The sequence below is a fragment of the Herpailurus yagouaroundi genome, unplaced genomic scaffold, assembly GCF_014898765.1.
Source record: "Herpailurus yagouaroundi ecotype Mexico unplaced genomic scaffold, PumYag 180, whole genome shotgun sequence".
Classification (NCBI taxonomy): Eukaryota; Metazoa; Chordata; class Mammalia; order Carnivora; family Felidae; genus Herpailurus; species Herpailurus yagouaroundi.
Window position 1 is genome coordinate 22,218,953 of NW_024412411.1, and position 27,895 is coordinate 22,246,847.

The 27,895-nt window shown below is 44.0% G+C and overlaps 1 long non-coding RNA gene across 2 annotated transcripts in view; it reads right to left on the minus strand.

The window, feature by feature from the left end:
* The window catches only part of LOC121039429 (uncharacterized), a 62,624-nt gene that overhangs the window by 13,753 nt on the left and 20,976 nt on the right, over nt 1-27,895 (minus strand). For both annotated transcript variants that reach the window (XR_005794792.1, XR_005794791.1), the window contains exons 2-3: nt 24,368-24,516; nt 91-237 (exon numbers count right to left, since the gene is read on the minus strand). This is a non-coding gene — a long non-coding RNA (uncharacterized LOC121039429). The remainder of the gene's footprint in view (nt 1-90; nt 238-24,367; nt 24,517-27,895) is intronic.

The window sequence follows — 27,895 nt, forward strand, 5'->3', positions numbered from 1 at the left end:
TGCATGATCATGTCATGAGAAGTTAATTGAGGGGGAGGGAATGAGACACATATAAACACAAGGCAGCTGAATGGTTAAATGTACACCCACCTGTGTCTTTGCCAGGGGTCCACCACATCCTGGGAGATCTCAAAGTTCAGTCCAGGTCAGGCCCTTACATGGCCCCACTTGTCTAACTTTCTTCTCCACATGATTTCAGCAGTTCAGGGGCAGGGCCTGGAGGTTGAGTCTGGCTGCCTGTAACCACCGGAGGGTCAACAGAAGCGAGAATCCAGGAAGTGAGGCAGAGAGCTCTTCAGGCAACAACAAAGCTTGTTCTCAAATACATGCTCAAATAAATGCAACTGCATGAAACCACAGGGGTTATCTCTTTTTTGTTTGAAACATAGAAATAACCACAAGTTGGGGGGCGCCTGGGTGGCTCAGTCGGTTAAGCACCCGACTTTGGCTCAGGTCATGGTTTCACAGCTGGTAAGTTCGAGCCCCGCGTCACGCTCTGAGCTGTCAGCCCAGAGCCTGGAACCTGCTTCAGATTCTGTGTCTCCCTCTCTCTCTCTGCCCCTCCCCTGCTCGTACTCTCTTTCTTTCTCTCTCAAAAATAAGTAAACGTGAAAAAATTTGTTTTAATAACCATAATTTTTAAATGTCAAGAGGGAGAGAAACAAATCTATCATTTCAAAAGCCTAACCTAATGGCTACTGTAGGTTTTTGCATGAGATTTTCAGTCTTGGGCCGTTTGCACTCTGTGCTGAAGTATGCCTTGTGTTTTGTGGGTGGTCTTTTCTCTTAATGTCATCATTAATGCATTTTCTCCAGGTTGTTGCCGGGCAAACACTGCAATCTAACCAGAAGGTTACCTAGAACCATAGAACATCAGAGCTATATAGGACTCTGGAGGTTGTCTTCTCAAGGAATTCTTAGTTAGTTCTTCATAGATGCTTTGTGCCACACCTGAAATTATTTGCAGAATTTTACCATAAACATGTACACCTTGCTAGGGATAACAATATCTGTTTTTCATCTGATCCTCCAAATGGCTTAGACCCCCCCAAATGTGATCCATTCTTTCCACAAGGGTCACTGTGTACAGCCCTTCAGGCTGTTCCTTGCACAACTCTGGGTGGGAGATTCACCCACTCAGGGTATAACACCCCATAGAAATGTGCAGTGCACAATCTGTATACACGTGGATGATGGGCCTGCATTCTATTCTATACTCATTTTATGCTTGGCACCAAAGAGCAGAGACGTGATTTGCCCTTTCCTTCCTTCCATAGCTCCTTGCAGATAATTCTTTCATTACTGAGATTATACTGAAATGACTTTAGGAAGTATGTTTAATTCTAGGATTCAGTATTAAGAAATCCACTGTTGCACCTGTTGTCATGTTTTCCAATGTCAGTTTTATTACTAATAAAACCAACGTTTTATTCTACCTGAGCCTGACGCCTTTTTAAAAGAATTTTTTAAATGTTTATTTTTGAGAGAGAGAGAGAGAGAGAGAGAGAGCAGGGGAGGGGCAAAGAGAGAGGGAGACACAGAACCCAAAGCGGGCTCCAGGCTCCGAGCTGTCAGCACAGAGACTGATGCAGGGCTCGAACTCGCCGACTGTGAGATCATGACCTGAGCCGAAGTCAGAGGCTTAACTGACTAAGCCACCCAGGTGCCCTCTGACTCCTTTTTATTTTGCGGTTGTTTCCCAAATTCAGGTAGACAAGAAGGATGCTATTTATTGTCCCCTAAATCTTCTTTTTAAGTTATTTTTTTCTTGTGGAAATAATTCTTTTTTTTAATTTTATTTTAGACAGAGAGTGAGTGAGGAGGGGAGAGGAGCAGAGGGAGAGAATCAAGGAGGCTCCACTTTCAGCCCAGAGCCTGACATGGGGCTTGATCCCATGAACCTGGGATCATGACCTGAGCTCAAATCAAGAGTTGGACGCTCAGCCAACTGAGCCACCCAAGACCCTGTCCCTTAAATCTTAAGCATGTTCATGAAGAGTCAATCAACAATTCATGAATAAAAGAAGTAAAAAAAATAGCTGTACAAGGCAATGAGGACTAAGGACCCAATGAAAAATTAATTCCTTCTGTACTTCTAGCTGCTAGAAATATTTCCCTTAAGGGTATTTTCATACTTTGCTGTTTCTCTATTTAGAAGCCTCAGTTCCCTCTTCTATTAAATTTTGCAAGGGCTTCTATGAATTTTAACGATCAATAGCTGATCCTCATGGTTCTCAAAACACAATTACATGAGTTGATGTCTCAACAGGAAGAACAGGTGTCATCTCCATTTTACACAAAGAGAAAAAAATAAGACTGGAGAGACGGTATGACTACACTTTGTGAGTGGCACAGCTGGGCCTCAGCCAAGGTATGTCTGGCTTGGAATTCATCACACTAAGACCCCATTCCAGGCAGTGTGATAGACAACACAAATGATCACCAATATCTAGTTCTCCTCTACTTCTAGGCAAACAGAGGATTGGGCTTCCCTTAGAGTTGGACATGGCTGCTTATATTGGCTAGTTATGACCAGTAATGAGAAAAGGCATTGGTGTCACTTTTGCACCAAAGCATTTAATTCTTGGTGGCCAACTCATCAGCTCTCCTTCTTTCCCTGTTACAACTTCCAAGGCATAGAAGCAAGTTGTTATATGGAGGTGCCATATGATCAAAGCAGCCTAGAATGATAAGACAACAAATGGAAGACATTTGCTCTGGTGAGCCACCTGATCCTGTAGCTGACTTTTCAGGAGCAAGAACTTAACTTGTACTGTGGGGCAGTCAAGAAGATTTGGGGATTGTTTGTTATCACAGCATAACCTAGCCTACCCTAATTAATACCAACAGACTCCCTATGGGACTGGTCTTCTCTCTGTTACAGCTCAGGCTGGTGCTCTGAGAGACACGTGAAACCATGCTCAAATGTACTTCCATCCTCAAATTCAGCAATCTCCTTTGTATCTGGAGACTTCAGCTACCACATTTTAAACCATGGATATGGCAGAAGATATAGCCCAGAGGAGGAGAGTTGGGAAGGGGCAGATTCCTGCATGGTTGAGGGGAGACATCCCCTCAGGTGTAGTACATGCTGTGGGCTGGGTCGTATATGAGTTTCCCATGATTGACTGTAGTGGCCTAATGAGATGAGGTCAAGATCATCATCCCAAGACCACAAGGAAAGGAAAAGATCAAAGTAGCAAATGAGGGTCAAGTAAGAGAAAAGGGTCAACCTGGCTGGGAGCTGATTCAGCACCACAGACAGATCCCGTGGGCCTATTCTGATTATTTTTCCCAGGCAGCTCAGTCTTCAGTTAGCCCTGCCTTTGAAGTGTCCTTGTAGGTTCCAAATGCCCAGCGCTTCCCAAGTAAGAGCTTGTCGTGCCCTAGACCAGGGACCATGTCCTTATTCATCCAACACAGTGCCCCCAACTTATTTTTCTCCATTGTATACGATGCATGAGAATATTTACCTGGCATCCTGGGATAAATGCTTGGGGCTGCTTCTGGCTAGAGGTGGCAAACCTGTGAGCTCCAGCAAATCCAAGCCCTGCCTTATGGTATCCTACCACACTTGTAATATCCTCCTGGGAAGTTCTGATCCAGTAATCCCTCCTTACCCTCTACTTGTCAGGGACTCGGCTAGGTCTTCTAGGTGACCTTTGGGCCAAGCTAGGTCTGGGTCTTCCATCACTTGACCCTGGCTCCTTTGGACCCTCTTCCCAAATCTTACTATGCTCATAGCTAGGCCAGAGGTCCAGAAGACCAAGGCAAAGCACCTGGGACTCCCCACTCCCTCCTACACTCATTTATTCATTTGGCACATATCAAGCACCTGCCATATATTAGGTTGATAATTACCTCTGAGAATACAGTGGAGAACAAGATGGATATGGTCCTGCTCTCCCATAGCTTACAGTCCATTAGGGGAATCATTAACCAGCACTTATAAGAAAGTCTGATTAGTATTATGATGGGGACATACACAGATGCTATGGATTGCCTAGCTGAGGAAACTAACTTGGAGGATGGGTGAGTTCAGGGAGGACTTTTGACAAGTTTTAGTCCCCTTTTGAACTATTCCTTAATATGTATCTAACTATACGTAACTGTGGGGATCTAATGGGTGGCATGAAGTATGGATTTCCCATGACTTTAAATTCCGCAAACATTTTCCAGGCACTATGTTGGATGTTCACCCTTGAATTACCTAACAACAACACTGAGGGAAGGGTTTTGTTTTTCTAATTTTCTGAGGCCCCATGGCTAGTTTACAATGGACTCACATGTTGGACTCTTTCCCATGCTACACTGAGCCTATGGGAGCTCCACTCGCCCTCTGTCCTGCTTCTGAGAACACATACCTCAGCATTCTGAGAGCTCAGGTCCTTATGCCCTTGAAGTCTTCTGTGGAGAAGCAGCATCCAAGTTAGCTACAATTTCCTCAAGGTGTTTGGTTGCTTCCAAGAAGTGTTCACTGCGTGTGTGAGCGGTAATAGGACTGCTCTTGTGTCCCCTTGATGTAAGAAGGTGGCAAATGTCCCTACAACCCGCCACCAAGGATTTCCTTCCACCAGGTGAAAGTGTCCTTGTGGAAAGAGAACAGTGATCCTCACATCACTCCAGCCAGAGGCGCAGACAGGAGCAGAGGCAGCATGAAATCCCCGGGACACACCCCTGTCCTGTCTTATTGTGAAGGAGATTTGGCTCTTCCTTATTGTGATTTTCACTCCAGACTTGATGGCTCTAGCTGTGTTCCTGCCAGAGTTGCCCATCTTCCTCTACGTTTAAAAATGAGATACCTGGGGCGCCTGGGTGGCTCAGTCGGTTGAGCGTCCGACTTCAGCTCAGGTCATGATCTCGTGGTCCGTGAGTTCGAGCCCCATGTCGGGCTCTGGGCTGATGGCTCAGAGCCTGGAGCCTGCTTCCGATTCTGTGTCTCCCTCTCTCTCTCTGCCCCTCCCCCGTTCATGCTCTGTCTCTGTCTCAAAAATAATAAACGTTAAAAAAAATAATAAAAAATAAAAGAAAAATGAGATACCTGTTTACCTCTTTTTTTTTTATGGGTTACTGTCAGGCAACGATTCTCAAACTCAGGGACCACAAGTGTCCAGAGGAGCACCCACAGATAGACCTCAGCTAGTTTTACTGCATATAATGTGAAAAGGTCTGTGCTTTCCTTGAAGGCAGAACTTCAGTTAGTCTTTCTCTTCTCACCTCAAGTGAACATGACCTCAGGCCTTTGCTCCCACTATTTTCTCAACCCGTGATGTCGTCTCTCTTGCTGACTGCCTGGCCAACAGTAGCATGTTTTCCAAATCTCTGCTCTACCTCCTTTATGAGTCCCTCCTTGACCACGCTCCTCTGCAAGGTAGAACTTATCTTCTTACTCTAGGACTCTACTGTGTGCTGCACACACATCTATTATAGCATCCATGATGTTCTGTCACAACTTATTCTTCATAGGGTGCAGGTTGGCCACCCAGCAAATACTTGTTGGATGAACTCAGGTGTTCCTGTGGAAAGAGCCCTGAAGCCAGAAGGCCTGGACTTTGGTAAGTGTGTGAGTTTGACTAAGTCATCGCACAGCCCTACGTCTCATTTTTATCTTCTCTAAAATGCACAAGTTGGAAAGCTGGAGTAGCCATACTTATATCAGACAAACTAGACTTTAAAGGCTGTAACAAGAGATGAAGAAGAGCATTATATAATAATTACAGGGTCTATCCATCAGGAAGAGCTAACAATTATAAATGTCTATGCGCCGAATACCGGAGCCCCCAAATATATAAAACAATTACTCATAAACATAAGCAACCTTATTGATAAGAATGTGGTAATTGCAGGGGACTTTAACACCCCACTTACAGAAATGGATAGATCACCTAGACACACGGTCAATAAAGAAACAAGGGCCCTGAATGAGACATTGGATCAGATGGACTTGACAGATATATTTAGAATTCTGCATCCCAAAAAAACAGAATATACTTTCTTCTCAAGTGTACATGGAACATTCTCCAAGATAGATCATATACTGGGTCACAAAACAGCCCTTCATAAGTTTACAAGAATTGAAATTATACCATGCATACTTTCAGACCACAATGCTATGAAGCTTGAAATCAACCACAGGAAAAAGTCTGGAAAACCTCCAAAAGCATGGAGGTTAAAGAACACCCTACTAACGAATGAGTGGGTCAACCAGGCAATTAGAGAAGAAATTACAAAATATATGGAAACAAACGAAAATGAAAATACAACAATCCAAACGCTTTGGGACGCAGTGAAGGCAGTCCTGAGAGGAAAATACATTGCAATCCAGGCCTATCTCAAGAAACAAGAAAAATCCCAAATACAAAATCTAACAGCACACCTAAAGGAAATAGAAGCAGAACAGCAAAGGCAGCCTAAACCCAGCAGAAGAAGAGAAATAATAAAGATCAGAGCAGAAATAAACAATATAGAATCTAAAAAAACTGTAGAGCAGATCAACAAAACCAAGAGTTGGTTTTCTGAAAAAATAAACAAAATTGACAAACCTCTAGCCAGGCTTCTCAAAAAGAAAAGGGAGATGACCCAAATAGATAAAATCATGAATGAAAATGGAATTATTACAACCAATCCCTCAGAGATACAAACAATTATCAGGGAATACTATGAAAAATTATATGCCAACAAACTGGACAACCTGGAAGAAATGGACAAATTCCTAAACACCCACACTCTTCCAAAACTCAATCAGGAGGAAATAGAAAGCTTGAACAGACCCATAACCAGCGAAGAAATTGAATCAGTTATCAAAAATCTCCCAACAAATAAGAGTCCAGGACCAGATGGCTTCCCAGGGGAGTTCTACCAGACGTTTAAAGCAGAGATAATACCTATCCCTCTCAAGCTATTCCAAGAAATAGAAGGGGAAGGAAAACTTCCAGACTCATTCTATGAAGCCAGTATTACTTTGATTCCTAAACCAGACAGAAACCCAGTAAAAAAAGAGAACTACAGGCCAATATCCCTGATGAATATGGATGCAAAAATTCTCAATAAGATACTAGCAAATCGAATTCAACAGCATATAAAAAGAATTATTCACCATGACCAAGTGGGATTCATTCCTGGGATGCAGGGCTGGTTCAACATTCGCAAATCAATCAACGTGATACATCACATTAACAAAAAAAAAGAGAAGAACCATATGATCCTGTCAATCGATGCAGAAAAGGCCTTTGACAAAATCCAGCACCCTTTCTTAATAAAAACGCTTGAGAAAGTCGGGATAGAAGGAACATCCTTAAAGATCATAAAAGCCATTTATGAAAAGCCCACAGCTAACATCATCCTCAACGGGGAAAAACTGAGAGCTTTTTCCCTGAGATCAGGAACATGACAGGGATGCCCACTCTCACCGCTGTTGTTTAACATAGTGCTGGAAGTTCTAGCATCAGCCATCAGACAACAAAAGGAAATCAAAGGCATCAAAATTGGCAAAGATGAAGTCAAGCTTTCGCTTTTTAAAATGCACAAGTTGGAGCTGATAAGGTGGAAGGCAACTTCCTGCTCTAAATTTCTATTTAGAAGTAAAAATGGAAAGACCACTGTGATGGTCTTTTGCAGGGTTGACTTGGCTAGTCTACAGCCCCTACTTACTCAAACAAAAATCAAGGTATTGCTGTGATGGTATTTTGGAGATGTGATTAATGTCCATAATCAGTTGATTATCACAGATAATAGGTGGGCCTGGTTCAATCATTTGAAAGGCCTTAAGAGCAGAGCTGAAGCTCTCTTAAAAAAGTAATTCTGCCTGTGGACTCCAGTATCAGCTCATGCCTGAGAATGCCAGCCTGCCTTTTCTGATGACCTACCCTCCACATTTCTAACTTGCTTATGCAGTCCTCACAGTTGTTTAAGCTAATTCCTTGCAGTAACTCTTACTATGTATCTCTGTTACTCTGTTCTGTTCTGTTACTCTGGTTGAACTCTGACTGACATAGCTTTATACTCATGGAAACCCCAGTCAAAACCCCAGCTCTACTACTTATTAGTTGTGTGATCTTAGGAAAGATACTAAATGGCTCTGGGCCTCTGCTTTCTTATCTATAAAATGAGAGAAATAACTACTTCATAGTTAATAATAAAAGCTATTCTTATTTATGTGTTTTGGAGCACTACAATGTTTGGTGCTTTCTATGTTTCAGCTTCTCTGAGAAGTACTTAACATATATGATCTCATTTAATCATCTATAAACCCTTATATGATTAAATGCCATAATGCATGTAAATGATGATAAACACAGCCATACCATATGCATTTAAGATGCTTAATAAGAGTTAATTCTGCCTTTTCCTTTCCTTTACAAACATTTTTTTTTTCATTTCAGAGAGCATTCCAGGAGAAGGGGGCAGAGGGACAGAGAGAGAGAATCTTCAGCAGGCTCCACACTCAGCACAGAGCCCAACATGTGGCTCAATCCCACAACCCTGGGATCATGACCTGAGCTGAAATGAAGAGTCAGACACTCAAGTGACTGAGCCACCCAGGCGTCCCTATGTATATAATATTTCTAAATGGTAAGCTGTCATAAGGAGGATCCATTCTTTGTATCCATTCTCATGAGGCTTTACAGTGATGGGGAAGGGGATGAGAGTGGGAAGACAGATCTGAACTGGGCAATTGGTAAAAATAAATACGCTGTAATTGTATGGGATTTTTTTTTTTTTTTTTTTTTTACCCCACTGGTCTGTACCATTAAAAAGTTCTGGAAACAATGGTTTTGACTGTGTATATGACTTAAAGAAAACAAGCTATGGGATTAAAAGACAATTAACTTTGTTGACGCACTCTCATCTCCAGATTGGTTTGCAGATACATCCCTCTGAACATTAAATTGCCCTGGAATTCTAGCACCTTTTGTATGAGGATTTATGAAGATGGTCTATATGCATCAGAGAGGAAGAGGAGATCACCCCTCACTCACTCCATGGAAAAAAGTGAGGTGACCAGAAATGTCATGAAGTCAAATTAGAAAATATCAGCTCTCTGGATTAATCACAGATTTGTTTCACTCTGTAAATCAGATTAAAAAGTATGGTACATAAAACACTACCTGGATGCACAGGGCTAGATTAGGATTTGTGAAGATATAGGTATATAGACATAGAAGTCCCTGTGTGCCAGAAAGAAGTTTACTCAGTTCTAGGAACTCCATGCCATTTAATACAATCAACCTCACTTATTCATCCTGGCCCAGTCATTGAGCAGATACAGGCCTACCCACAGCCTCATCTTCATGCTCAAGCATAAAGGAAGAGGAAGAAGCAAAGTCGGTAGTAAATGGGGCACTTGTGAGTGGGGTAGAAGGTGCTTAGATACATAGCCTTGGAAGGTAGTGCCTGGAATAAGGGGTGGACTGTTAAGTAGGTGCATGGGAGAAAATGTGTGAGCACAGAAGCGAAGGATTAGACAGTCATCCATGGATGCAAGTTTCCACGCTAAGTCCCAGTTTCCATGTTGCCCTGGCTCTTTCCCCAGGTCTACAACCCCTTATAATCGGCCATACTGATGTCCATTCCACCAGTATGCAGCCTCTGTTGTGCCCTTTTCCCAAGCCAGTCCTGACTGATGTGGGAATATATTTTTTAATTATTTACTACAGAAAACAAACATATATATATAGAAGTAGAGAGAATAGTATTATGGATGCACGTACCCACTCCCCAGCTTCCACAATTTTCAATTCATGGCTGATCTTGTTTCATTTATATTCCCACATACTTCTTTCTCATTCCATGAATAATTTTGAAGAAAATTCCAGACGACATATCATTTCATTCACAAATATTTCAGTATGTATCTCTAAAACATAACGACTCTAAAAAATAACTAATATATTTATCACGCCTAAATATTCATCATAATTCCTTAATAACAGTAAGCATTCTGCCAATGAATCATCTTTTTGTTGATTTGGTGTGCTTGAGTCAGATTCCAACTAAGACCCATTTGTTGTTATTTAATTTTATATCTTACAAGTCTCCTTGACTCAGCAATACCCTCCCACCTCCTTTTTCCCTCCACTTGCAATTATTTGTTGAAGAGAACAAGCTGCTCATCCTGTAGAGTTTCTCACAGTCTTGATTTTGCTGATTGCATCCGTACAGTGTCATTTACAGAAATGGTATTTACAGACCACAGTCTGAGAACTAGGGTATTCAGTTCCTACTGATGGACATTTGGTCGTTCTAGTCTTTTAGTGCAGGAGGGTTCCTCTGCCCTCATGAGTGGCATATAGCATTAGTTCCCCCCCTTAACAAAGCCATGAAACCAATATGGTTTTCCTATTTTTCCTTTTCTGCCACTCATTCACTCTGTGGAAAAAGCAGTAACTACCTGATATTTAAGAAGCAAAATAGGGGCGCCTGGGTGGCGCAGTCGGTTGAGCGTCTGACTTCAACCAGGTCACGATCTCACGGTCCGTGAGTTCGAGCCCTGCGTCGGGCTCTGGGCTGATGGCTCAGAGCCTGGAGCCTGTTTCCGATTCTGTGTCTCCCTCTCTCTCTGCCCCTCGCCCGTTCATGCTCTGTCTCTCTCTGTCCCAAAAATAAATAAACGTTGAAAAAAAATTAAAAAAAAAAAAGAAGCAAAATAGAATAGCTGTTAAGAACACATATTCTGGAGCCAGCCTTCCTGGTTTTAGATCCTAGCTTTGTTATTTACTAGTTCTCTGGCCTCTCTATACCTCGGTTTTCTAATCCCTAAAAGAGTAGTGGCCGTAACACAACTTAAATGGCATTATTTTTGAATGAATTAATATACATAAAGCATTTCAATAATGGCAGGTACATACTAAGCATGTATAAACACTTACCATTAATATTTGCAGTGGGCATTGTACATGTGCAAACACAGGTACTTCAGCATGTAACTCAACTCAAACTAACCTAACAACAAAAAAAATAGGACTTACTGAATTACAAAGCTTGCAGTAGTCATGGGGAAGTGATAGAATAAAGGGGTGAGGTGTAAGAGCTAAGGACTTACTCAGAAACTGGAGTAGAGGACACAAGCCTCCTTACCCTACATATCACTGTTCAATTCTCCTTCTGTCTTGTCCTCACTCTTTTTTCCTTCAGATAGGTTGGTATCAGGGAATTAGGCTGCTGCAGCCCAAAATCAATGTTCTTTCAGCTCAGAATCCAAGAAAAAATGGCTACCCTTTCCCTTCCAATCCAGAGAATTTAATGAAGCACTCTGATGGCTGACCTTGAATCATATGTTCATCTTTGGGCTAATCCAGGGCTTTGAAGGAGTATCGAATTATGGTTTGCCCTGTGTGGGTCACATGCCTACCCCTGTGAATGGGGGAAATCTTAAGTAAAGCCTACCAGGACCACACAGAGTGAGGAAGAGATCCCCAAAGGAAAAGACACCCCCTTAAAGAAGGGAGAAATGAAAGCATACTGGAGACACAAAAACAATAACCGCCAGAGCTAACTACAAAGAAATTACAATATGGTGCCCACTTTCAAGGAACTTGGATCCTGGTAGGAGAAGAGGCATAACAGATAAATTAATCATGCCATTATTAAGCAACTATTCCATGTCAGGGACCACGTGGTGGCGGTACAGGAAGGAGTGAGAGACACCCTCTTTCTCAGCAGCTGGTCTAATAGAAGTATCTTGCTTTCCCTATTGTGTTCTTGAATGCCTAATGCTCACTCTGGTATTTGAAATGCAGCAAGCAAACTGGGCCCAGAGATTTCATGCCAGACTCCAGAGGAATGAAACACAGGCACTCATTTCTAATTTGGGAAGGAGCTTGTCTGGGCAGTCTTTCTTCTTCTTTTTACAAACCCTTTAATTATATCATAGAAGTCACATTTACTGGGGGGAGGGGCTAGGACTTCCTATCGTTTGGGAGAGACATGCAACTTGTAACAAGCTTCATCTCATTTTCAAGAGATTTGAAGTAACTTACAACAGTGAATGAAAGTGGAATGTCCCACGCATCCCATCAGCTGGAGAGCATGAGGAGGTTACGTGCACACCAGCATTAATCTCCTATCTACAACGACGGCCTCTCCCTACCTGATTATGGGCAACTTCCAAAACCAAACCAGACAACAATAAACCTAAGAGCGCTTTCTGAGAGGTTTCCCCAACAGGGAGGAGGACCATGTTCTCACTCTTGAGCCGCATCTTATTGTCTCTGTGGCCGGTGACACCCCGAGAGTACTGGCCACTGGTACACTCCCTGCATTTCTATGGCCAACGCTGTGGTTTGTGGCCATGGAAAGGATTTAGGTCCTTGTCCTCCCACTGGTTGCACCTTTTTACAAAGTTGTCCTGAGCCCATCCCAGCAGCCTGGGGCCCTGCATATTCCCACAGAGGCTTATATCGAGGCTGGGGCCAGACTACACCACTCCCTCCATGGGTATCATTTCTGACTGTCGTCCTTACACCAGGGCACACAGCTCTCCCATCCATTGTTTCCCCTTTCTCCTCCGAACCACACATAACTGCAAAAGCCTTTTCTATCATTTTATGAAATTAGATCCCCAAAGAGCCCAGAACAAATCTGTAAGAGCCTGAACAAACAACCAGGCTTTGAACCTGGGGGTGAGCTTACCCTGAAAGCAGGAGCCCAAAAGCATCTGCTTCATATGCAAATCCATCTTTCCAAAATAAATAAAGAAACCCAAGAAAGGGGGAAATAAATGTAGATTTATTACCAAAAAATAAACAGAAGGCCAGAAGAAAAAGATTATACGTAGAAGCACACACTGTACAGTTGTGCAGCTGAGCTTTGCAGTAGCTAAAGTGAAGACAGAAAAAGAATCCGCGAGCAGGTTCAGAATTTCATCGGAAATAAATAAAACCAGTAGTTCAGGAGGAGTATGGCTTGGTCTGGCGGTGTTCTGGAGTCTTTACTTCAGTTAACTTTACGTTTTGGTTTGCTGCTTTGTCCTATCAAGTCCCCTTCCCTTTCCTCTGGGGACACAGTTAGACCACATTCCCCAGCTCTCTTGCTGTCAGGTGTGGCCGTGTGACTGAGCTCCAGCCAAGGAAATATGGCCAGAAGTGCTGTGTGTCATTTCTGGGCAGACTCTGATAAGAAGCAGGTCTCCCTCTCCTATAGTTTCTGTCCCCATCTACCAGTTGAACAGGAAAAACTCTGCCCCTCATGAGGAGAGTGGATCATGAGCTGGATAGAGACTGGGTCCCCAAGTGCTGGTGTGGAAGGCTGCTAAGCCATGCCACTCACAGCAGACTGAGCCATAGGGAGAGGTAACACAATCAGTAGTAAGCCACTGAGACTGCAGCGTTTATCTGTTAGAGCAGCTGATGTCACCATGCCCAAAATATACGGTCTAACACTGGCCTCCCTTGTCTTAAACTTCTCTTCCACCCACTCTCCCCGATGCCCCAACAAACATTCCAAAATTTTATCTGCAACCTCTCCCAGCACAATAGAAGATATTCTATCAGGGGAGGGCTCAAAGCCACTTAGATTGACTCTGAGCCCTCGGATGATCTTTCTTCTCCTGGATCTCTATGCCCTCTAGCTAATATCACCCTGTCCCTTGCAATCTGACAACTGTCCATTCTTCATACCAGAAGAGACCAAAGGAGGTGGGATTTGGGAAATTCTGCATTCTCTCCGCACTGGCCGCACTGCAACATCTGAGAGTTGTTGTTTCCTGTGACGACAAAACACCAAGCATGCGTCCCTCCTGCTGAGTCGCAGAACAGGCCATGTGGCACGCTGTCCAGAACTGCAGGTCCCCACAGCCCTTTTAGAAGAGCCAGGGGGCATGAAGGGTGGAGAGGGGCCAACCCCAGCCAGTCAGGTCTTTCAGTAAGTTAGGCGTTGGCCTGGAAGGAGGTCCACAGGCATGCTGATACAGCCGATGGAGTCCTGACTGTCACACCATTAGTACTCTGAAGGACTCAGGTACTATCGTTTTCTGGGAGGTCATGTTGACATAACATTCCCATGGTAATTGGCCTTGCAAAATTCACTGGTCAAAATGTTCATTTCCTGAGCAGAGATTGCAATTAGTAGCCAATCAGTGAAGCCAATCACTCAGCACATCTACGTCAAAATTTGAAGAGTTCTGAGTAGCTCCGTCACTTGGGCGCTTGCTAAAATCTAGAAGAAATATTGGTCTGGACGACATAATGCCTGGGTTTCAACTGATCCAACAATAGCCACCACTTACGGGGTACTTGCTGCGTCCCAGATCATTCTGGGCACTCTGTATGCAGCATTTCAAACATCTCCTTTGAAACAGGGTATCATCTGCATGCCCAGGTATTTGAGAGATAACCTCATTTCACAGAAAAATACAACTGTCTACTGTACACACAACTGTAGGCTAGTCCCTCCTGGAAATAGATCAGGACTTTGATTTTGAGTTTAAAATCTCTTTGTGGAAGTGAAATTTTTCAGAAATAATTTGAGAATCCTATAAAATAGCATACACAGCTAGCCTTTTTTCTGCTCAAAGCTAGATGGGGACTGAAGGTTCTGTAGAGAAAAAGGGATGTGTGGGGGGGCGGGGAGAGTCATGTCAGCCTGAGACGTAAGGCCAGGGTTGCAGGGTAAAACCAGCTCCGTTACCAGGGGTATGGATGGACAAACACCAGTTGCTGAGGGGGAGGACGGCCAGCACTGAGGTGCGGGTGGGGAGGTAGAGTAGACAGCACCTTGGGAGAGAAGAGACGAGGCGCTCAAGAAGAATCTGAAGACGGCCTGTTTTCATTCTGTTGGGCAGCTGCCCCAGAGGTGCCCTCAGAGCAGTGACTCTGACCCACAAACCGCGGCAATCAGCCTGGGAAGCCAAACCATCAGCTAGCAACCAGTCAATGAAATCAAATCACAACCTCTGTAGCAATAGGCCCCGATCAGATTTGATCAGTAACTGATGGCTTCGCTAAGTTTTGCCCTCACTTCCGACTCAGGATCACCCAGACATGACCAGATATGTTCCCCTCACCAATTACGCAGGACGCTCAGCTCTGGTTATCCCACCTCCTGCTTCCCCATGCAAACTGCCTCCAATAGGCGCACACCTGACGCTTGCCCTTTTTTCCTCACTATAAAGCTTTTTCACTCCCTCGCTGCCTTTGAGTCTCTGCCCAAATGCAAGTGATGGGGGCTGACTCTACCGTTAGAGCAAGTCCTGAATAAATAGCCTTTACCTGTCCTCATGTGGGTGGTCTTTGTTTATTTCCACACAACCAAGCAAGGAGGAAAGAACAGGAATTAAAAATCAGACTGAATGACTGAATGACGAAGTCCACCAGCAGAAAAATGAATCCATGGTGATGGAAATAAGAAAGCGGTTGTCAGGATGTGTGTGTGGGGGGGGGGAATGGCAGGAGTGGGGTGAATTCACTAAAAAGGGTCATTAGATGCTTTCTAAGATGTTGGAAATGGTCTGTCTTATTTTGAGTGATGGTTACATGGTGTATTAAGTTGTCAAAACTCATTGACTTAAATCCTTAAGATTTAAAGTGCATTAAACTGTACTAGCATTATTACTTATGGCAGGCTGCCTTTAGGAGGTCCTCAACTCCTGGTATTCACACCCTTGTGCAGTGCCCTCCCCTGGTGTGTGGGCCAGACCTAATGACCAACTTCCCACAAACAGGTACAGCACAAGTGACAGTTTATCACTTCTGAGGTTGGGTTATGAGAAACTGTGGCTTTCAGGATACTCTGTCTTTCTCTTGCTCTCACTCTGGGAGAGGCTGGCTGGTCTATTGTGAACTTACCCTAAGGAGAGGACAACATGGCAAGGAACTTAGCTTCCAACCCACAGCCAGTAAGGACCCTGGGGCCTGGCAACAGCCAATAAACTTGAAGCAGATCCTTCTCTGGTAAGCCTTGCTGTTATCTTGATTGCAGCCTTGGAAAAGACCCTGAATCAGAACCACCCATCTACACTGTGCCTGGATTCCTTGGCCACAGAAACTGTGAGATCATAAATATTTATAATTTTAAGCTACTAAGTTTTGGGGTAATTTGTTATGCAATAATAGATAATGAATACAAAGATGAAATCTGTTCTATATCACTTAAAAAAAAACCCAACCACTTGTTAAAAAGGAAGGGAATGGGGGCGCCTGGGTGGCTCAGTCGGTTGAGCATCTGACTTTGGCTCAAGTCATAATCTCATGATTCGTGGGTTCAAGCCCCACATCAGGTTCTGTGCTGACAGAACCTGTGTCTCCCTCTCTCTCTATGCCCATCCCTCGCTCATGCCGTCTCAAAAACAAATAAACATTAAAAAAAAATTAAAAGGAAAGGAAGCACAGTACCTGGTAATACATGCCTCTGTTCCTTTCCTAGCTCAGGGACTCTGCTCTGTCCACCATGATCTACCCAAGTCTTTCCCGGAAAGCGTTCTTCCAGAAGAGAAGTTTTCTCAGTATAAAAATAAGTAGGACATACAGACACATCCATGGAAGATCTCCTCTAAGGCACAGGGAGAGAGATTCTCCACATGCTGTTACAGGAACATTCCTAGCTCTGAGGTGCACATGGAATTCAAACATGCTGATACCCAGACAGGTTCATGGAGGGAGGGAGGTGGCAGAAGGGGCTATCTCTTCCCTCAGATGCATGGTCTTCAGCATGCAGCTCCTCCTCACATCTTCCCCTCTCTTAGCCCAGAAGGCAGGGGAGAGCATCCCTGGTCAGGACCGCCTCTGTCAGGGGGATAGCGGAGAGAGCGTGGGCTCTGACAGCACACAGATCTGGACTCAGGTCCAGCGACATGAGCGGGGGGGGGGGGGGGAGCTTTAGTGCACGGAGGAAGCTCAGGACGTGCCACTTGGTATAGTGATTATTTTGAGCTCAAAGCACTTGAAAAATAATACGTGCAGAGAGATACTTTTCTCTGTACACCCTTATCTGCCTAAAGACAGAGCCTCCAACAGGAACTCAACTGTTATAAATCCCCTCCCCTGGGGTTCCATCAACCAGAGGAGATGGACCCCTTTCACAGGAAAGGAGACTAGAAGTAGATGCCACATCCAGGCCAACTTTGTCACAAACCGTCATATCTCCCCCACCTATTTTGCTTGGGGCCCATTCATCTTCCCTAAAAACCACTCACTCACCTCCCACTTCCCTTATTCAGATGGCATGTCAATTCTGAAATCTCACCACGTCTGGGGGCATTCACTTTTCTGTGTATGACATCCCTCTGCGCATAATATTGAAAATGAATAATTGTATATTCCTTTTCTCCCAGACCTAGACGAGGACAGTAGAGGGAAAGTCTTTCCTTCCCTGCAACACCATGACTCCTTTCTGGCCTCAAGAACCTCATCTATAAAATTAAGATAACTCCGACCTTGAGGAATGATCGTAAAAGTTAGCGACAGACACCAATATGGATGAACCTCAAATGTACTGGCCTGAGAGAAAACAGCCAGATTCAAAGGCTACGTAATATGACATGCTGGAAAGCACAAAGCCATAAGGGCAGAAAACAGATCAGAGGTGAGAGGGTGGGAGGAGGGGAGGGCCACAAAGTGGCACCAGAGAATTCAAGGGGGGCGGTGACACGGCTGTTCTATATCTCAATTATACTGATGGCTGCATGACTGTATGTGTCAAAATGCACAGAACTGCACATAAAATTGATGAATTTTATTGTACGTAAATTGTACCTCAATACACCTGCTTTGAAAAATAGGGGCAAAGTAAAAGGCACAGACACAATAATTCTTTTGTTCTAGCCCACTGCCCAGGCTGGGGTCACAGCCTCTAAGACTGCCCACTGACTCCTCTCTGCCTTGGGGAGTTTGTCATTTGGGGGCACACAGACTTAGCCCTGGGAAGAGTGGTATCAGGACCATTCAAAGATGGCACCCTGTCCTGTTCCATCAGCTAACAGAGGAACGTTAAGAGTCAGCCATTTTCATCTATCATTAGCCTCTATACAAATTCATGTATGTTTTTTACTCCAAACCAGCAAACAGGATGTTGACACAACCATAGAGCAGTGCCTACAAATCAGACATATATGTTATATGTAAGCTGCTAACAAACTATTGAATTCACCCACCCTCCTTTGCACCAGCAAGGTAAAGAGCAGAAATGTGAGTTTTTAATCAAATCAGAAAATGAGAACCAAACTATGGCAATGGCGCCTGTTAATCTCCTCTAAGTTTCCACAAGGATGGGCCCAGCCAGAAGCCTTCATTTCAATGGAAGATACAAATGGTTAGTTTGGATAAAAGAAAATGAAACCAGGGCAGGGAAGGGAGTGGCTACATCCTGAGCAAGACTGAATTCCGAGGTTGGTCAGTCGAAGGACAGCTTGAGAGCTCGGAAGGCAAAGCCTTGGGTTACCAAGCCCTAGCAAAAGGATCTTAACAGCCTGGAGGGCTGGTAAGAAACCTGGATGTCCAACTTCTTTAGGCCTCGGGGATTCCAGAGAAATCCAGCGAGACTCGTGTGGGTGGGCCAAGGCAAAAGCACAGGCAGGAGAAAATAGGGAGGGGATTCCACGCCCAGCAGGAAGTGGTTCCTGACACCCCGGAAATACACTCTCCTCTGCAGGCATCTGTCTCCACTGTACCACAGATCAGGCTATAGTAATAGGCCGCTTACTTGCTGTCTCCACCACTGGATTCCTTGTTAAGAGGAAGGGTGTATGGAACTCATCATTGTATTAACAGCTTCTAGCTCTGTGCCCAGCCCTGCTGGCAGCAAGTACAACAGGAACAGCTAACTCTCATACAATAACACCAACTAACACACGTTGCACTCCGAGTGCGTCATGTGTACTCTAAATTCTTCACATCTATTAATTTTTTTTTAATGTTTATTTGTTTTTGAGAGAGACAGAGACAGAGACTGAGTGGGGGAAGGGCAGAGAGAAAGGGGGATACAGAATCTGAAGCAGGCTCCAGGCTCCAAGCTGTCAGCACAGAGTCCAATGTGGGGCTTGAACCCCTGAACCGCGAGCTCATGACCTGAGCCAAAGTTGGACGCTTAGCCAACTGAGTCACCCAGGCACCCCACATCTATCCACTTTTAAAATTCTCAGTGTTGGAGAAACTTAACAGAAGACCATGGGGCAGGGGAAGGGGGAAAAAAAGTTACAGAGAGGGAAGGAGGCAAACCATAAGAGACTCTTAAAAACTGAGAATAAACTGAGGGTTGATGGGGGGTGGGAGGGAGGGGAAAGTGGGTGATGGGCATTGAGGAGGGCACCTGTTGGGATGAGCACTGGGTGTTGTATGGAAACCAATTTGACAATAAATTTCATGTTAAAAAAAAAAAAGGAACATAACAAATGACACAAGAGAAAAAAATTCTCAGTGTTAATATTATATTTTATAGATAAGGAAACTAAGGCACAGAGAGTTCAAGATGCTTGTCCTAGGCTATACCACTGGTAAATTGCAGAGCTGGGCTGTCTACTCCAGAGTGTATTTTTGGCCTTCTAATAATGTACTTGGTAAAGATCTGCTGACTGAACAGGCCAAGGCTCTGTCCTTGCCCTCTTCTCTCGGACTCTTTCTCCATGGCCTCATCTACCTCTTCAGTTCCTAATATTACATCTCTGCAGCCTAATCTCTCTCTTCAGCCTACTTCCCAACACTAAAGACATCTCTGCCTTTAAATGTTTATGGTTTAGTCAAGAGACAGATACATAATCAATACCAGTAAATCATTCACCTACCGGTACCACCCTACCTCTCTACCTCCTCTCTCTCTCTCTCTCTTTTTACGTGTGCACACACATGAATCCCCAAAGTCCATCCCTTACTGCCTTCTCCTCGGTAGGATATAACTGACCAGAAGGGGTATGTCTTACAGTTAACCTACTGAATAGCTGAGTTGGTTACTCAACACCAGTTCTCTGTTTCTACTACCAGCCCCTCAGCACACAGAACAATGGGTAGGTAGCAGCATTTTCCCCCAGCATGAAACCTGAGACCTGCTCTACAAGGAAGAGTCTGCATGGAGAGGCCAGGGCTCTCGGGGCGGGAGTCTGCTGCCCACCTCAGGGTAAATCTCTCTTCATTTATCTGCAAAGTTGGAGATGGGGGTGAGGGGCGACCCTGCCTGTCTGCTTCCAACAAACATAATAATTCACTCAATGTACTCTACACAAGTACACAGAGCTCACAGCCAACCCTTTTCATTTGGGAACATATGCATTGGAGAAATGGCAGAGGAAGCCTCTCTTTCCTAAGTACAAAAGGAAACCCAGGATCGTAAGCTTTATGAAAAAAAATCAATAGGTTAAAAGCGGAGAGCAGATAAAACAAAACAAGAAACTCCTTCAAAACAAATTCTAAAAAAGAAAAAAATCGGACTTTAGAGGAAACAGAATACTCAAGAAAAGAGGGAAAATGTAAAAGTTTTTATTAATATGATCAGATATTTGAGAAGCTATTACATCAATGGAACATGAATAGGCTGCTAATACAGAGGACATTGAGAAAATAATTGATTGGAAATTAAAAATGTGATTTCTGCAATAAAAATTTAAAAGTAGGGGCTCAATGATAAAATTAAGGAAACTGTCAAGAACATGGAACAACAGGGACACCTGGGTGGCTCATTTGTTGGGCATCTGACTCTTGATTTCAGCTCAGGTCATGATCTCAAAGTTCGTGAGTTTGATTCCCATGTCTGGCTGTGCACTGATGGTGCAGAGTCTGCTTGGGATTCTTTCTCTCTCTCTTCCCCCCCCCGCCCCCCCTTGTCTCTCTTTCTAAACAAACAAACAAACAAACAAACAAACATAAAAAAGACATGGAATGAAAGAAAAAGGATACAAAACATGAGAGAAAAGACACAAAGCATCAAACCAGGCATCCAGGTGTCCAACATCCATCCCAGAAAAACTGAATCCAGTACATGAAAGAGGACATAATTGAGAAATAAAAAATATATATAAATTTTCCAGAGTCCCCCCCAAAACTTCACACCTTCAGAATGAAATGTGTTCCCCCATAGCTAGAAGAAGAATGAAAAAAGATATGTACACAAATACATCAGTATAAAATTTCACTAAGAATAGATACTCTTAAAAGCCACCACTAAAAAAAAGTAAAGCACACATAAAGTTGGTCAACTCCAAAGGGACAAAAATTAGATTGACTACCGACATTGTAGCATTGATATTGGAAATTACAATATGATCTAGCAGCACCTGGGAAATATTGAGAAAATGACACTATGCCCACTGGCTTGGCTGTCCCAAAGGATGGATGGAGAGAGTCAAGAGACACAGGCAGATATCCAGATCCTTCCGTGTAGTTAGAAGGTACAATTACAGCCATACAGAGCACAGAGCAGCAGCACACCCAGTCAGAGTGCAAACCCTCTGGCTTTCACATCTCCCTGAAGGCTCACAGCCGCTGCTGTCCTACCTGGCTCAGGTAAGCATTCCATTCAAGAAGCTGTTTGGGGGGTGTGTGTGTGTGTGTGTGTGTGTGTGTGTGTGTGTGTGTGTTTAATGTTTATTTATTTATTTTTGAGAGAGAAAGAGAGAGAGAGGGAGACAGAAAATCTGAAGGACAGAGCCCATTATGGGGTTTGAACTCATGAACCATGAGAACCTGAGCCGAAACTGAGAGTCAGACGCTTAACCAACTGGTCCACCCAGCTGCCCCCGGTGTGTTTTTGTATCGAATCCTTATCCACACTCTGCCAGCCCAATAGGAGCAAGTAACTGATTACAACTCCAGCCTGTTCCAGAACGTTCACTGCAAGACAGGATGAATCCGAGGTTAGTCTCCCAAAGTCAGTCTCCTAGGCATCCTGCCCTCCAGCAGATCTACATGTGAGGGTCCCTTGAAGCCATTTCCTGCTGCAGTCAGTCACCATGGGGACCAAATTCATTTCAGAACTACAAGAGGTCAAAGAGTTTATCTCCCATAGTCTTGCTGAAAAAATAATGACTTGGGAATTTATTCGGAAATTGAAAAATGAAACTAAAAAAAGAAGAATTTAAGAACAATGTGGATTGGAGGATTGTCTACAATAACAACAGACAGATTTATTCCATGGAAACAATGAAAAGGCGAATCAGATGACAATTGTACAGGGAGTTTATAAACCAATTGGCCCAAATTAGAAACTGAAGTCAAAGGACTTAAGACGAATATCTCCAAGGAAAAAAAAAGGATTTCGCTCATCAGATAGTATTAAAAACCTAGAAATATCCAGGAATTAAAAAGGCATTTATTTCTCTCAACAAGAAACAAGGAAACAATTAGAAACTCCAAGGAAAGCAAACAAGCAAATGTGAGAAAAATCCCAGTGCAAAGACAGAGAACAAACTAAAATGGCATGGTTTTGAGCAAGGCTGGAACGTGAGAGAATTTAATTGCTCCATGGGCTCGAATATTCTTTGAACCGAGCAGGATTAGAGACATAGGATTTCACTGTATTTGGTTCTACAGTAAGTGAAAAATATATAACTATCATACGGGTGGTGATGTTTTATTTTTTAGAGTCAATCTGTAGACAAAACATGAGATATAATTATAGGCACACAAAAGAATTCAAACAGCTGAACTTTGCAAAAATGGTAGTCTGCAACTGACAAGGAAAAAGTGGAAGATGTTGCATCAGCTCTGACTGCTCCTCCAGCAGGGACCATCTCAAGTTTACTGAACTGAAATTTGAGTATATTGTATAGTTCACTCTACAGTGACTTACCACACGCCCTCCACACGCTACACATTGCCCTGGGTCTTGAGAGACGATACTGAGCATGTCTACAGTGCTGACAGGCAGGTTTCCTGCCCTTGGGGAGCAGGTCATGGGACACTGTGGAGGGAGACTGCAAGTGACAGAAAGTCACCATCTTTGACGGCAGGCAAAGAATGTAAGACTCCTTGACAATTATGGTAAAAGCCAAACAAAAAATAAAGTTAGAAATGGTTAAAAGCACTTGCCTGTAGAAAGTAAGACTGGTTGGTGGGGCAGTGGAGTTTAAGAAATGAGTTTTTTTACTTGACTCAATTTGCACTACTTTGAACCTTGCCTTATAAGGTTTATTTTAATCATAATAAAAAAAAACTGTAATAATGCTACTTCTAACTGGCACGGTCAGAGTGGCTTACACTAAGTGCAAATGTTGCATAAAAGACCTGATGTCAGGGCTTCGGGATCCTGAATTTTGTGCAAAGAGTGTGAAATGGTGCAGCTGGGAGCCATTTTCTTCAATATACACTGAGAAGATTTTGGTCCTATAATTGTGCATCTGGATATTTTAATAGTGGTATGATATAAAATAAGCCTCTAGAAATATACTGTGTTGCCCTTTCTGCTTTTTTTATTGCTGTAAGTTGACTTTTAATTTTTTAAGTAGTATATAAATATTTTAGAAGGTGCTGTGAAAAAGTGCTTAAGAAAGTACATACTTGAGGCACCTAGGTGGCTCCGTTGGTTAAACAACCAGCTTTGGCTCAGGTCACGATCTCGTAGTTCATGAGTTCAAGCCCTGCATGGGCTCTCTGTTATCAGCTCAGAGCCCACCTCTGATCCTGTCTCCCTCTCTCTCTGCCCTTGTCCCACTTGCTCTCCCTCTCTCTCTCTCTGAAAATAAACATTAAAAAAAAAAGTGCATACTTATCTATACACAAAAAACATGTTTGAGTGGTTCAACCCCTCTTATAGCCCATATCTAATAGTATGTTGGGATCTAACCATCGTGGGCAACAATCCCTGAAAAGACGTGTCCAGAGGTCTGTTTTGCCTGATCCCTTCCAATCTCTTTCGTCATTCTCTCCCAGACTACCTGAAACTGCCCCTCCATAGCTCTAGAACTCTGGGAGCAGGAACAGTCATGGGGAAAGACGGAGGGTGGAAGGGGGTCCGCTTCAGAATGGGGTGGGGTGAGAAAGAACGAGGGGCACTGTGAAAGATCAGCTCTGATCTGGGAGGGACTCTGAGGAGGCATTAGGTTAGAGGTGAGCAGTGAGGGGCAGAGAAGAACGGATCTGCCCGTAAGGCAGGAGAGGGTGTGGGAGCAGTAGGAGAGCTGGTGTGGAGTTTAGGGCAGTGAACAGAGTGGCTCCAAATGGACTGGAAGGAAGACCTGCAAGGCAGGATGTGGTGAAGGAAAAGTGAGGGCAACACAGCCAAGCCCTTGTGGTGAGAAATGAACTGCCGTAGACATTGCTCAGGAAAGGTGGGCATCCCAGGGCCTGCCTGGGAAGGACACGTGGTCTATCTTAGGTGCTTTGGCCGTGTGGTCTCGGGTCCAAGCCCACCCAGGGACTTGGTGACATAGAATGGAGAATTTGTTTAATGAACCCAGAACATAAAGAATCTGATCAACAAAGCATAAAAATCACTTGGGGACTACCCCTACCTCAGTTGTGTCCAGTTGGGGGTCTGTTCTGTGGCCTACTTCCCATCAACCTCTGCTCTCATCCTTAGAGCAGGTGTCCGTGAGCACTCATTTCTGCCTCCACCTCCAGTCTGTCCTGGGACGCGGGTCTGGGTCACAGCTCCTGGACACTGAAGAAACACAGAGGGAGAATGTGTCTGTACTTGACCATCTGAATCAGAGCCCCGTGCTCTCAGAAAAAGGCGGTGACTCCCCCTGACCTACATTTTCAGGACTCGCGTTCTTAACCCTGCCATCGAGGGTGGTGACAGCTGTCAAGCACTGTTAATTCTAGACCTGTCACCAATCCTCTTCCCTGCAGGGCTTGGACACAAAGAACCATGAGCCATTATTGCCTTCTTTCTGCTGTGTAGGAAGAAACTACGACTGATTCCTTTCACCCTGAGCTTCCTGAGAGTCGGAGTCACATGCCATGGGCTTTGGAAACACTGACCTAGGCTTGAGTTCCAACGTCACCATTTTCTAGCTGTGCACCTTGCAAATTTTCTTAACTCGTCTGAGCTATAATTTTTTTAAATTAACAACTCGATATTAATAATTACCTCATTGTAGTATATGGAGAATTAAGTGAAATAATATGCATAAAGTAAAGTACCTAATTCAGAGTCTGGCACGTTGTACTCATCTTTGTTCTCCCATGTCTAGACATAGGTGGTGTTGAAAGTATGCTTGCCCTCATTTCCTGGCAAAAAAAGTGGGACCGCAGGACCCAGCTGTCTCCCATACCCCCCGAGTCAGGTCCACACCCCGCTGTCACTGCCTGCACGGTCTCAGGTATGGTTTTCAGGCAGATCCTCCCTTCTTTCTGTTTATAGATCATATAAGCATGCTGCAAACAAGAGGCTGTCTCTGGTTCTTGTCACATCCGTGTTGAGTTGCCATGCTCCCCGACTCTGTGCAGAGGGTGTAGCTGGCTGTCCAATGCCCACTAGGTCAGCGTTAAGGCTGGGTCTCAGTCCAGTCCCTGGGCTAGCTTCCCAGGGCTACTCCAGGCAGCCAACCCAGCAGAGCTTGCACACCAAAACCTCAATCCCAGCTTCTCCTTCTCTGAGTTCACCCCATGTGGGCACCTGTCTCCTTCAGCTGCGGGAAAAACTCCCAGATACGAGAACAAATGAGTCTGCAGGGTCATTCTGGCCTCTTACTGGATACCAGCAGCCCAGATTCAGAAAGACCAGGGCTTTCCCAGCAAAGGTTCTGGGAAGCCTGCTTTTTCCTCTTTTCTTCTCTTTTCTTGTGTTACTCTATTTTTTAGAGATCCTAGCTGTTGAAAAACATACTTTCTATCAACCACGCTGACGATTTCAACACAAGATAGTGGTTGAGAAGACAGGCTTTAAATTTGGATAGAACTAGAGGTGAATTTCATACCACAATTTATGAGCTGTGTGACCTTGAGCTAGTTACTTTAATCTTCTCATCCCAAACTGAAAATGATAGTATCTAAAGCATGTATTTCATCATTTGGTTGCAAGTGAAGAAATCTGACTCAGTGGTTTAAACAAAAAGGAATAGTTTCTCTCACCTAGCAAGAGCTCTGGAAGTGGTGACTGTGTCGTTTCAGCACCTCATAAACATCTCCCAGATTCTTTTGGCCTTTATCTCATCCTTATTGCCTCATGTTTATAAAATGGCTGTTGTGGCTCCAAATATCACATTTATATCAAGGTACCTGTATCTTTCCTTTTAACAGGAAAATAGAAGGCTTCGCCGTAGTCTTTGTTCTGGACTTTTCTTTAGATCCTATTAGCCAGAACTGGGAGATATGGCAATTCATAGCAAGGGAGCTGGGAAATTGGGGAATATTATTGGCTTAGACCAAACAGAATTCATATCTTGGAGCTGGGCACATTGCAGCTCAGGGGGAAAAAAGTCAGGGTTTAGTTACCTAATGTGATACTGTGATTTATTATAAGAAATACATATTTGTATTTCTTATATTTGTATTTCTTATATATTGTATCAAATATTAGGTCTTTGTCCCCATTTCTGGCACACAACTCAAAACCCTTGGAATTTCCTGTGTTGAGAGTTTATCACACTTTGTTATGTTAATGAGGGAACTTTTGGAAAACACCTCAGGATGGGGGCTGGTTGCCAATGGAGCCTATCTTGCCGTGGTTGCTCCATGGTTGCCAATGGGGCCTGATTTTGATTAAAGGATTAGAACTTTCACTCCTCACCCCCCTCCCAGTCCCCACCTCCCTGCCCCCCACCCTGACCTCAGGGGAGGGGAGACAGGCTGGAGGTGGAATCAATCGCAATGGCCAATAATTTAATCAGCCATGCCTATGTAATGAAGCCTCCATAAAAACCCAAGAGTACAGGGTTCAGAGACTTTCAGGGTTGATGAACATGTGGACATCAGGAGACACCGGGAGAATGGTGTGCCTGGGGAGGACACGGGAGTTCTGCACTCTGCTCACACACCTTGCTCTATGCATCTCTCCCACCTGGCTTTTCCGGAGTTATATCCTTTCATAATAAAGTGGTAATACAGCTAATAAAATGTCTCTCTGAGTTCTGTTAGCCAATCTGGCAAGTCAACCAAACCCAAGAAGTTATAGCCAGTTGGTCAGAAGCACAGGTAACCTGGCCATGTAACTGGCATCTGAAGGGGGGGGGGGGCTTGGGGGAGGGGGGACTCAGGGTGAGGGTGGGGCTCATGGTGAGGGGTAGTCGTATGGGACTGAACACTTAACCTGTGAGATCCAATACTATCTCCAGGCAGATGGTGATAGAACTGAGTTGAATTGTTGGACACCCAGTTGGTGTCCCCAGAGAAGTGCGGGTGCAGGTAACCCACATTGGAATGGAGTCTCAGGACCATTTTCCCAAGCAAGAGGTAGGTATGGCTAAAGGGCAAGTAACCAGAGAAATCTGACTTGACACAGGCTTGTGGTATTAAATTTAAGAATATTTGTAGGGTCGCCTGGGTGGCTTAGTCATTTGAGCGTCTGACTCTTGGTTTCAACTCAAGTCATGATCTAACAGTTCACAGGTTCGAGCCCCGTGTTGGGCTCCATGCCAACCGTGCAGAATTCTGTCCCTCTCTGACCCTCCCCCACTTGTGTGTGCATGCGTTCTCTCTCTCTCAAAATAAATAAATAAACTTAAAAAATTGTTAAAAACAAAGAATATTTATAAAGTACTTAGTGCAGTGTCAGACTTATAAGTAGTGTTTAATACATTATACCCATCATTATCAATAAAACATAAATTGTTGGGGGGCCTGGGCGGCTCAGTCAGTTGAGCATCCAACTCTTGGTTTCAGCTCAGGTCATGATCTCCAGGTTCATGAGTTTGAGTCCCGCATCAGACTCTGCGCTGACAGTGCAGAGGCTGCTTGGGATTCTCTCTCTCTCTCCCTCTTTCTCTGCCCCTCCCTAGCTTGTTCTCACTCTCTTAAAATAAATCAATAAAAACTTTAAATATATATATATATAAATATATGTATATAAATATATATATATATATATATATATATAT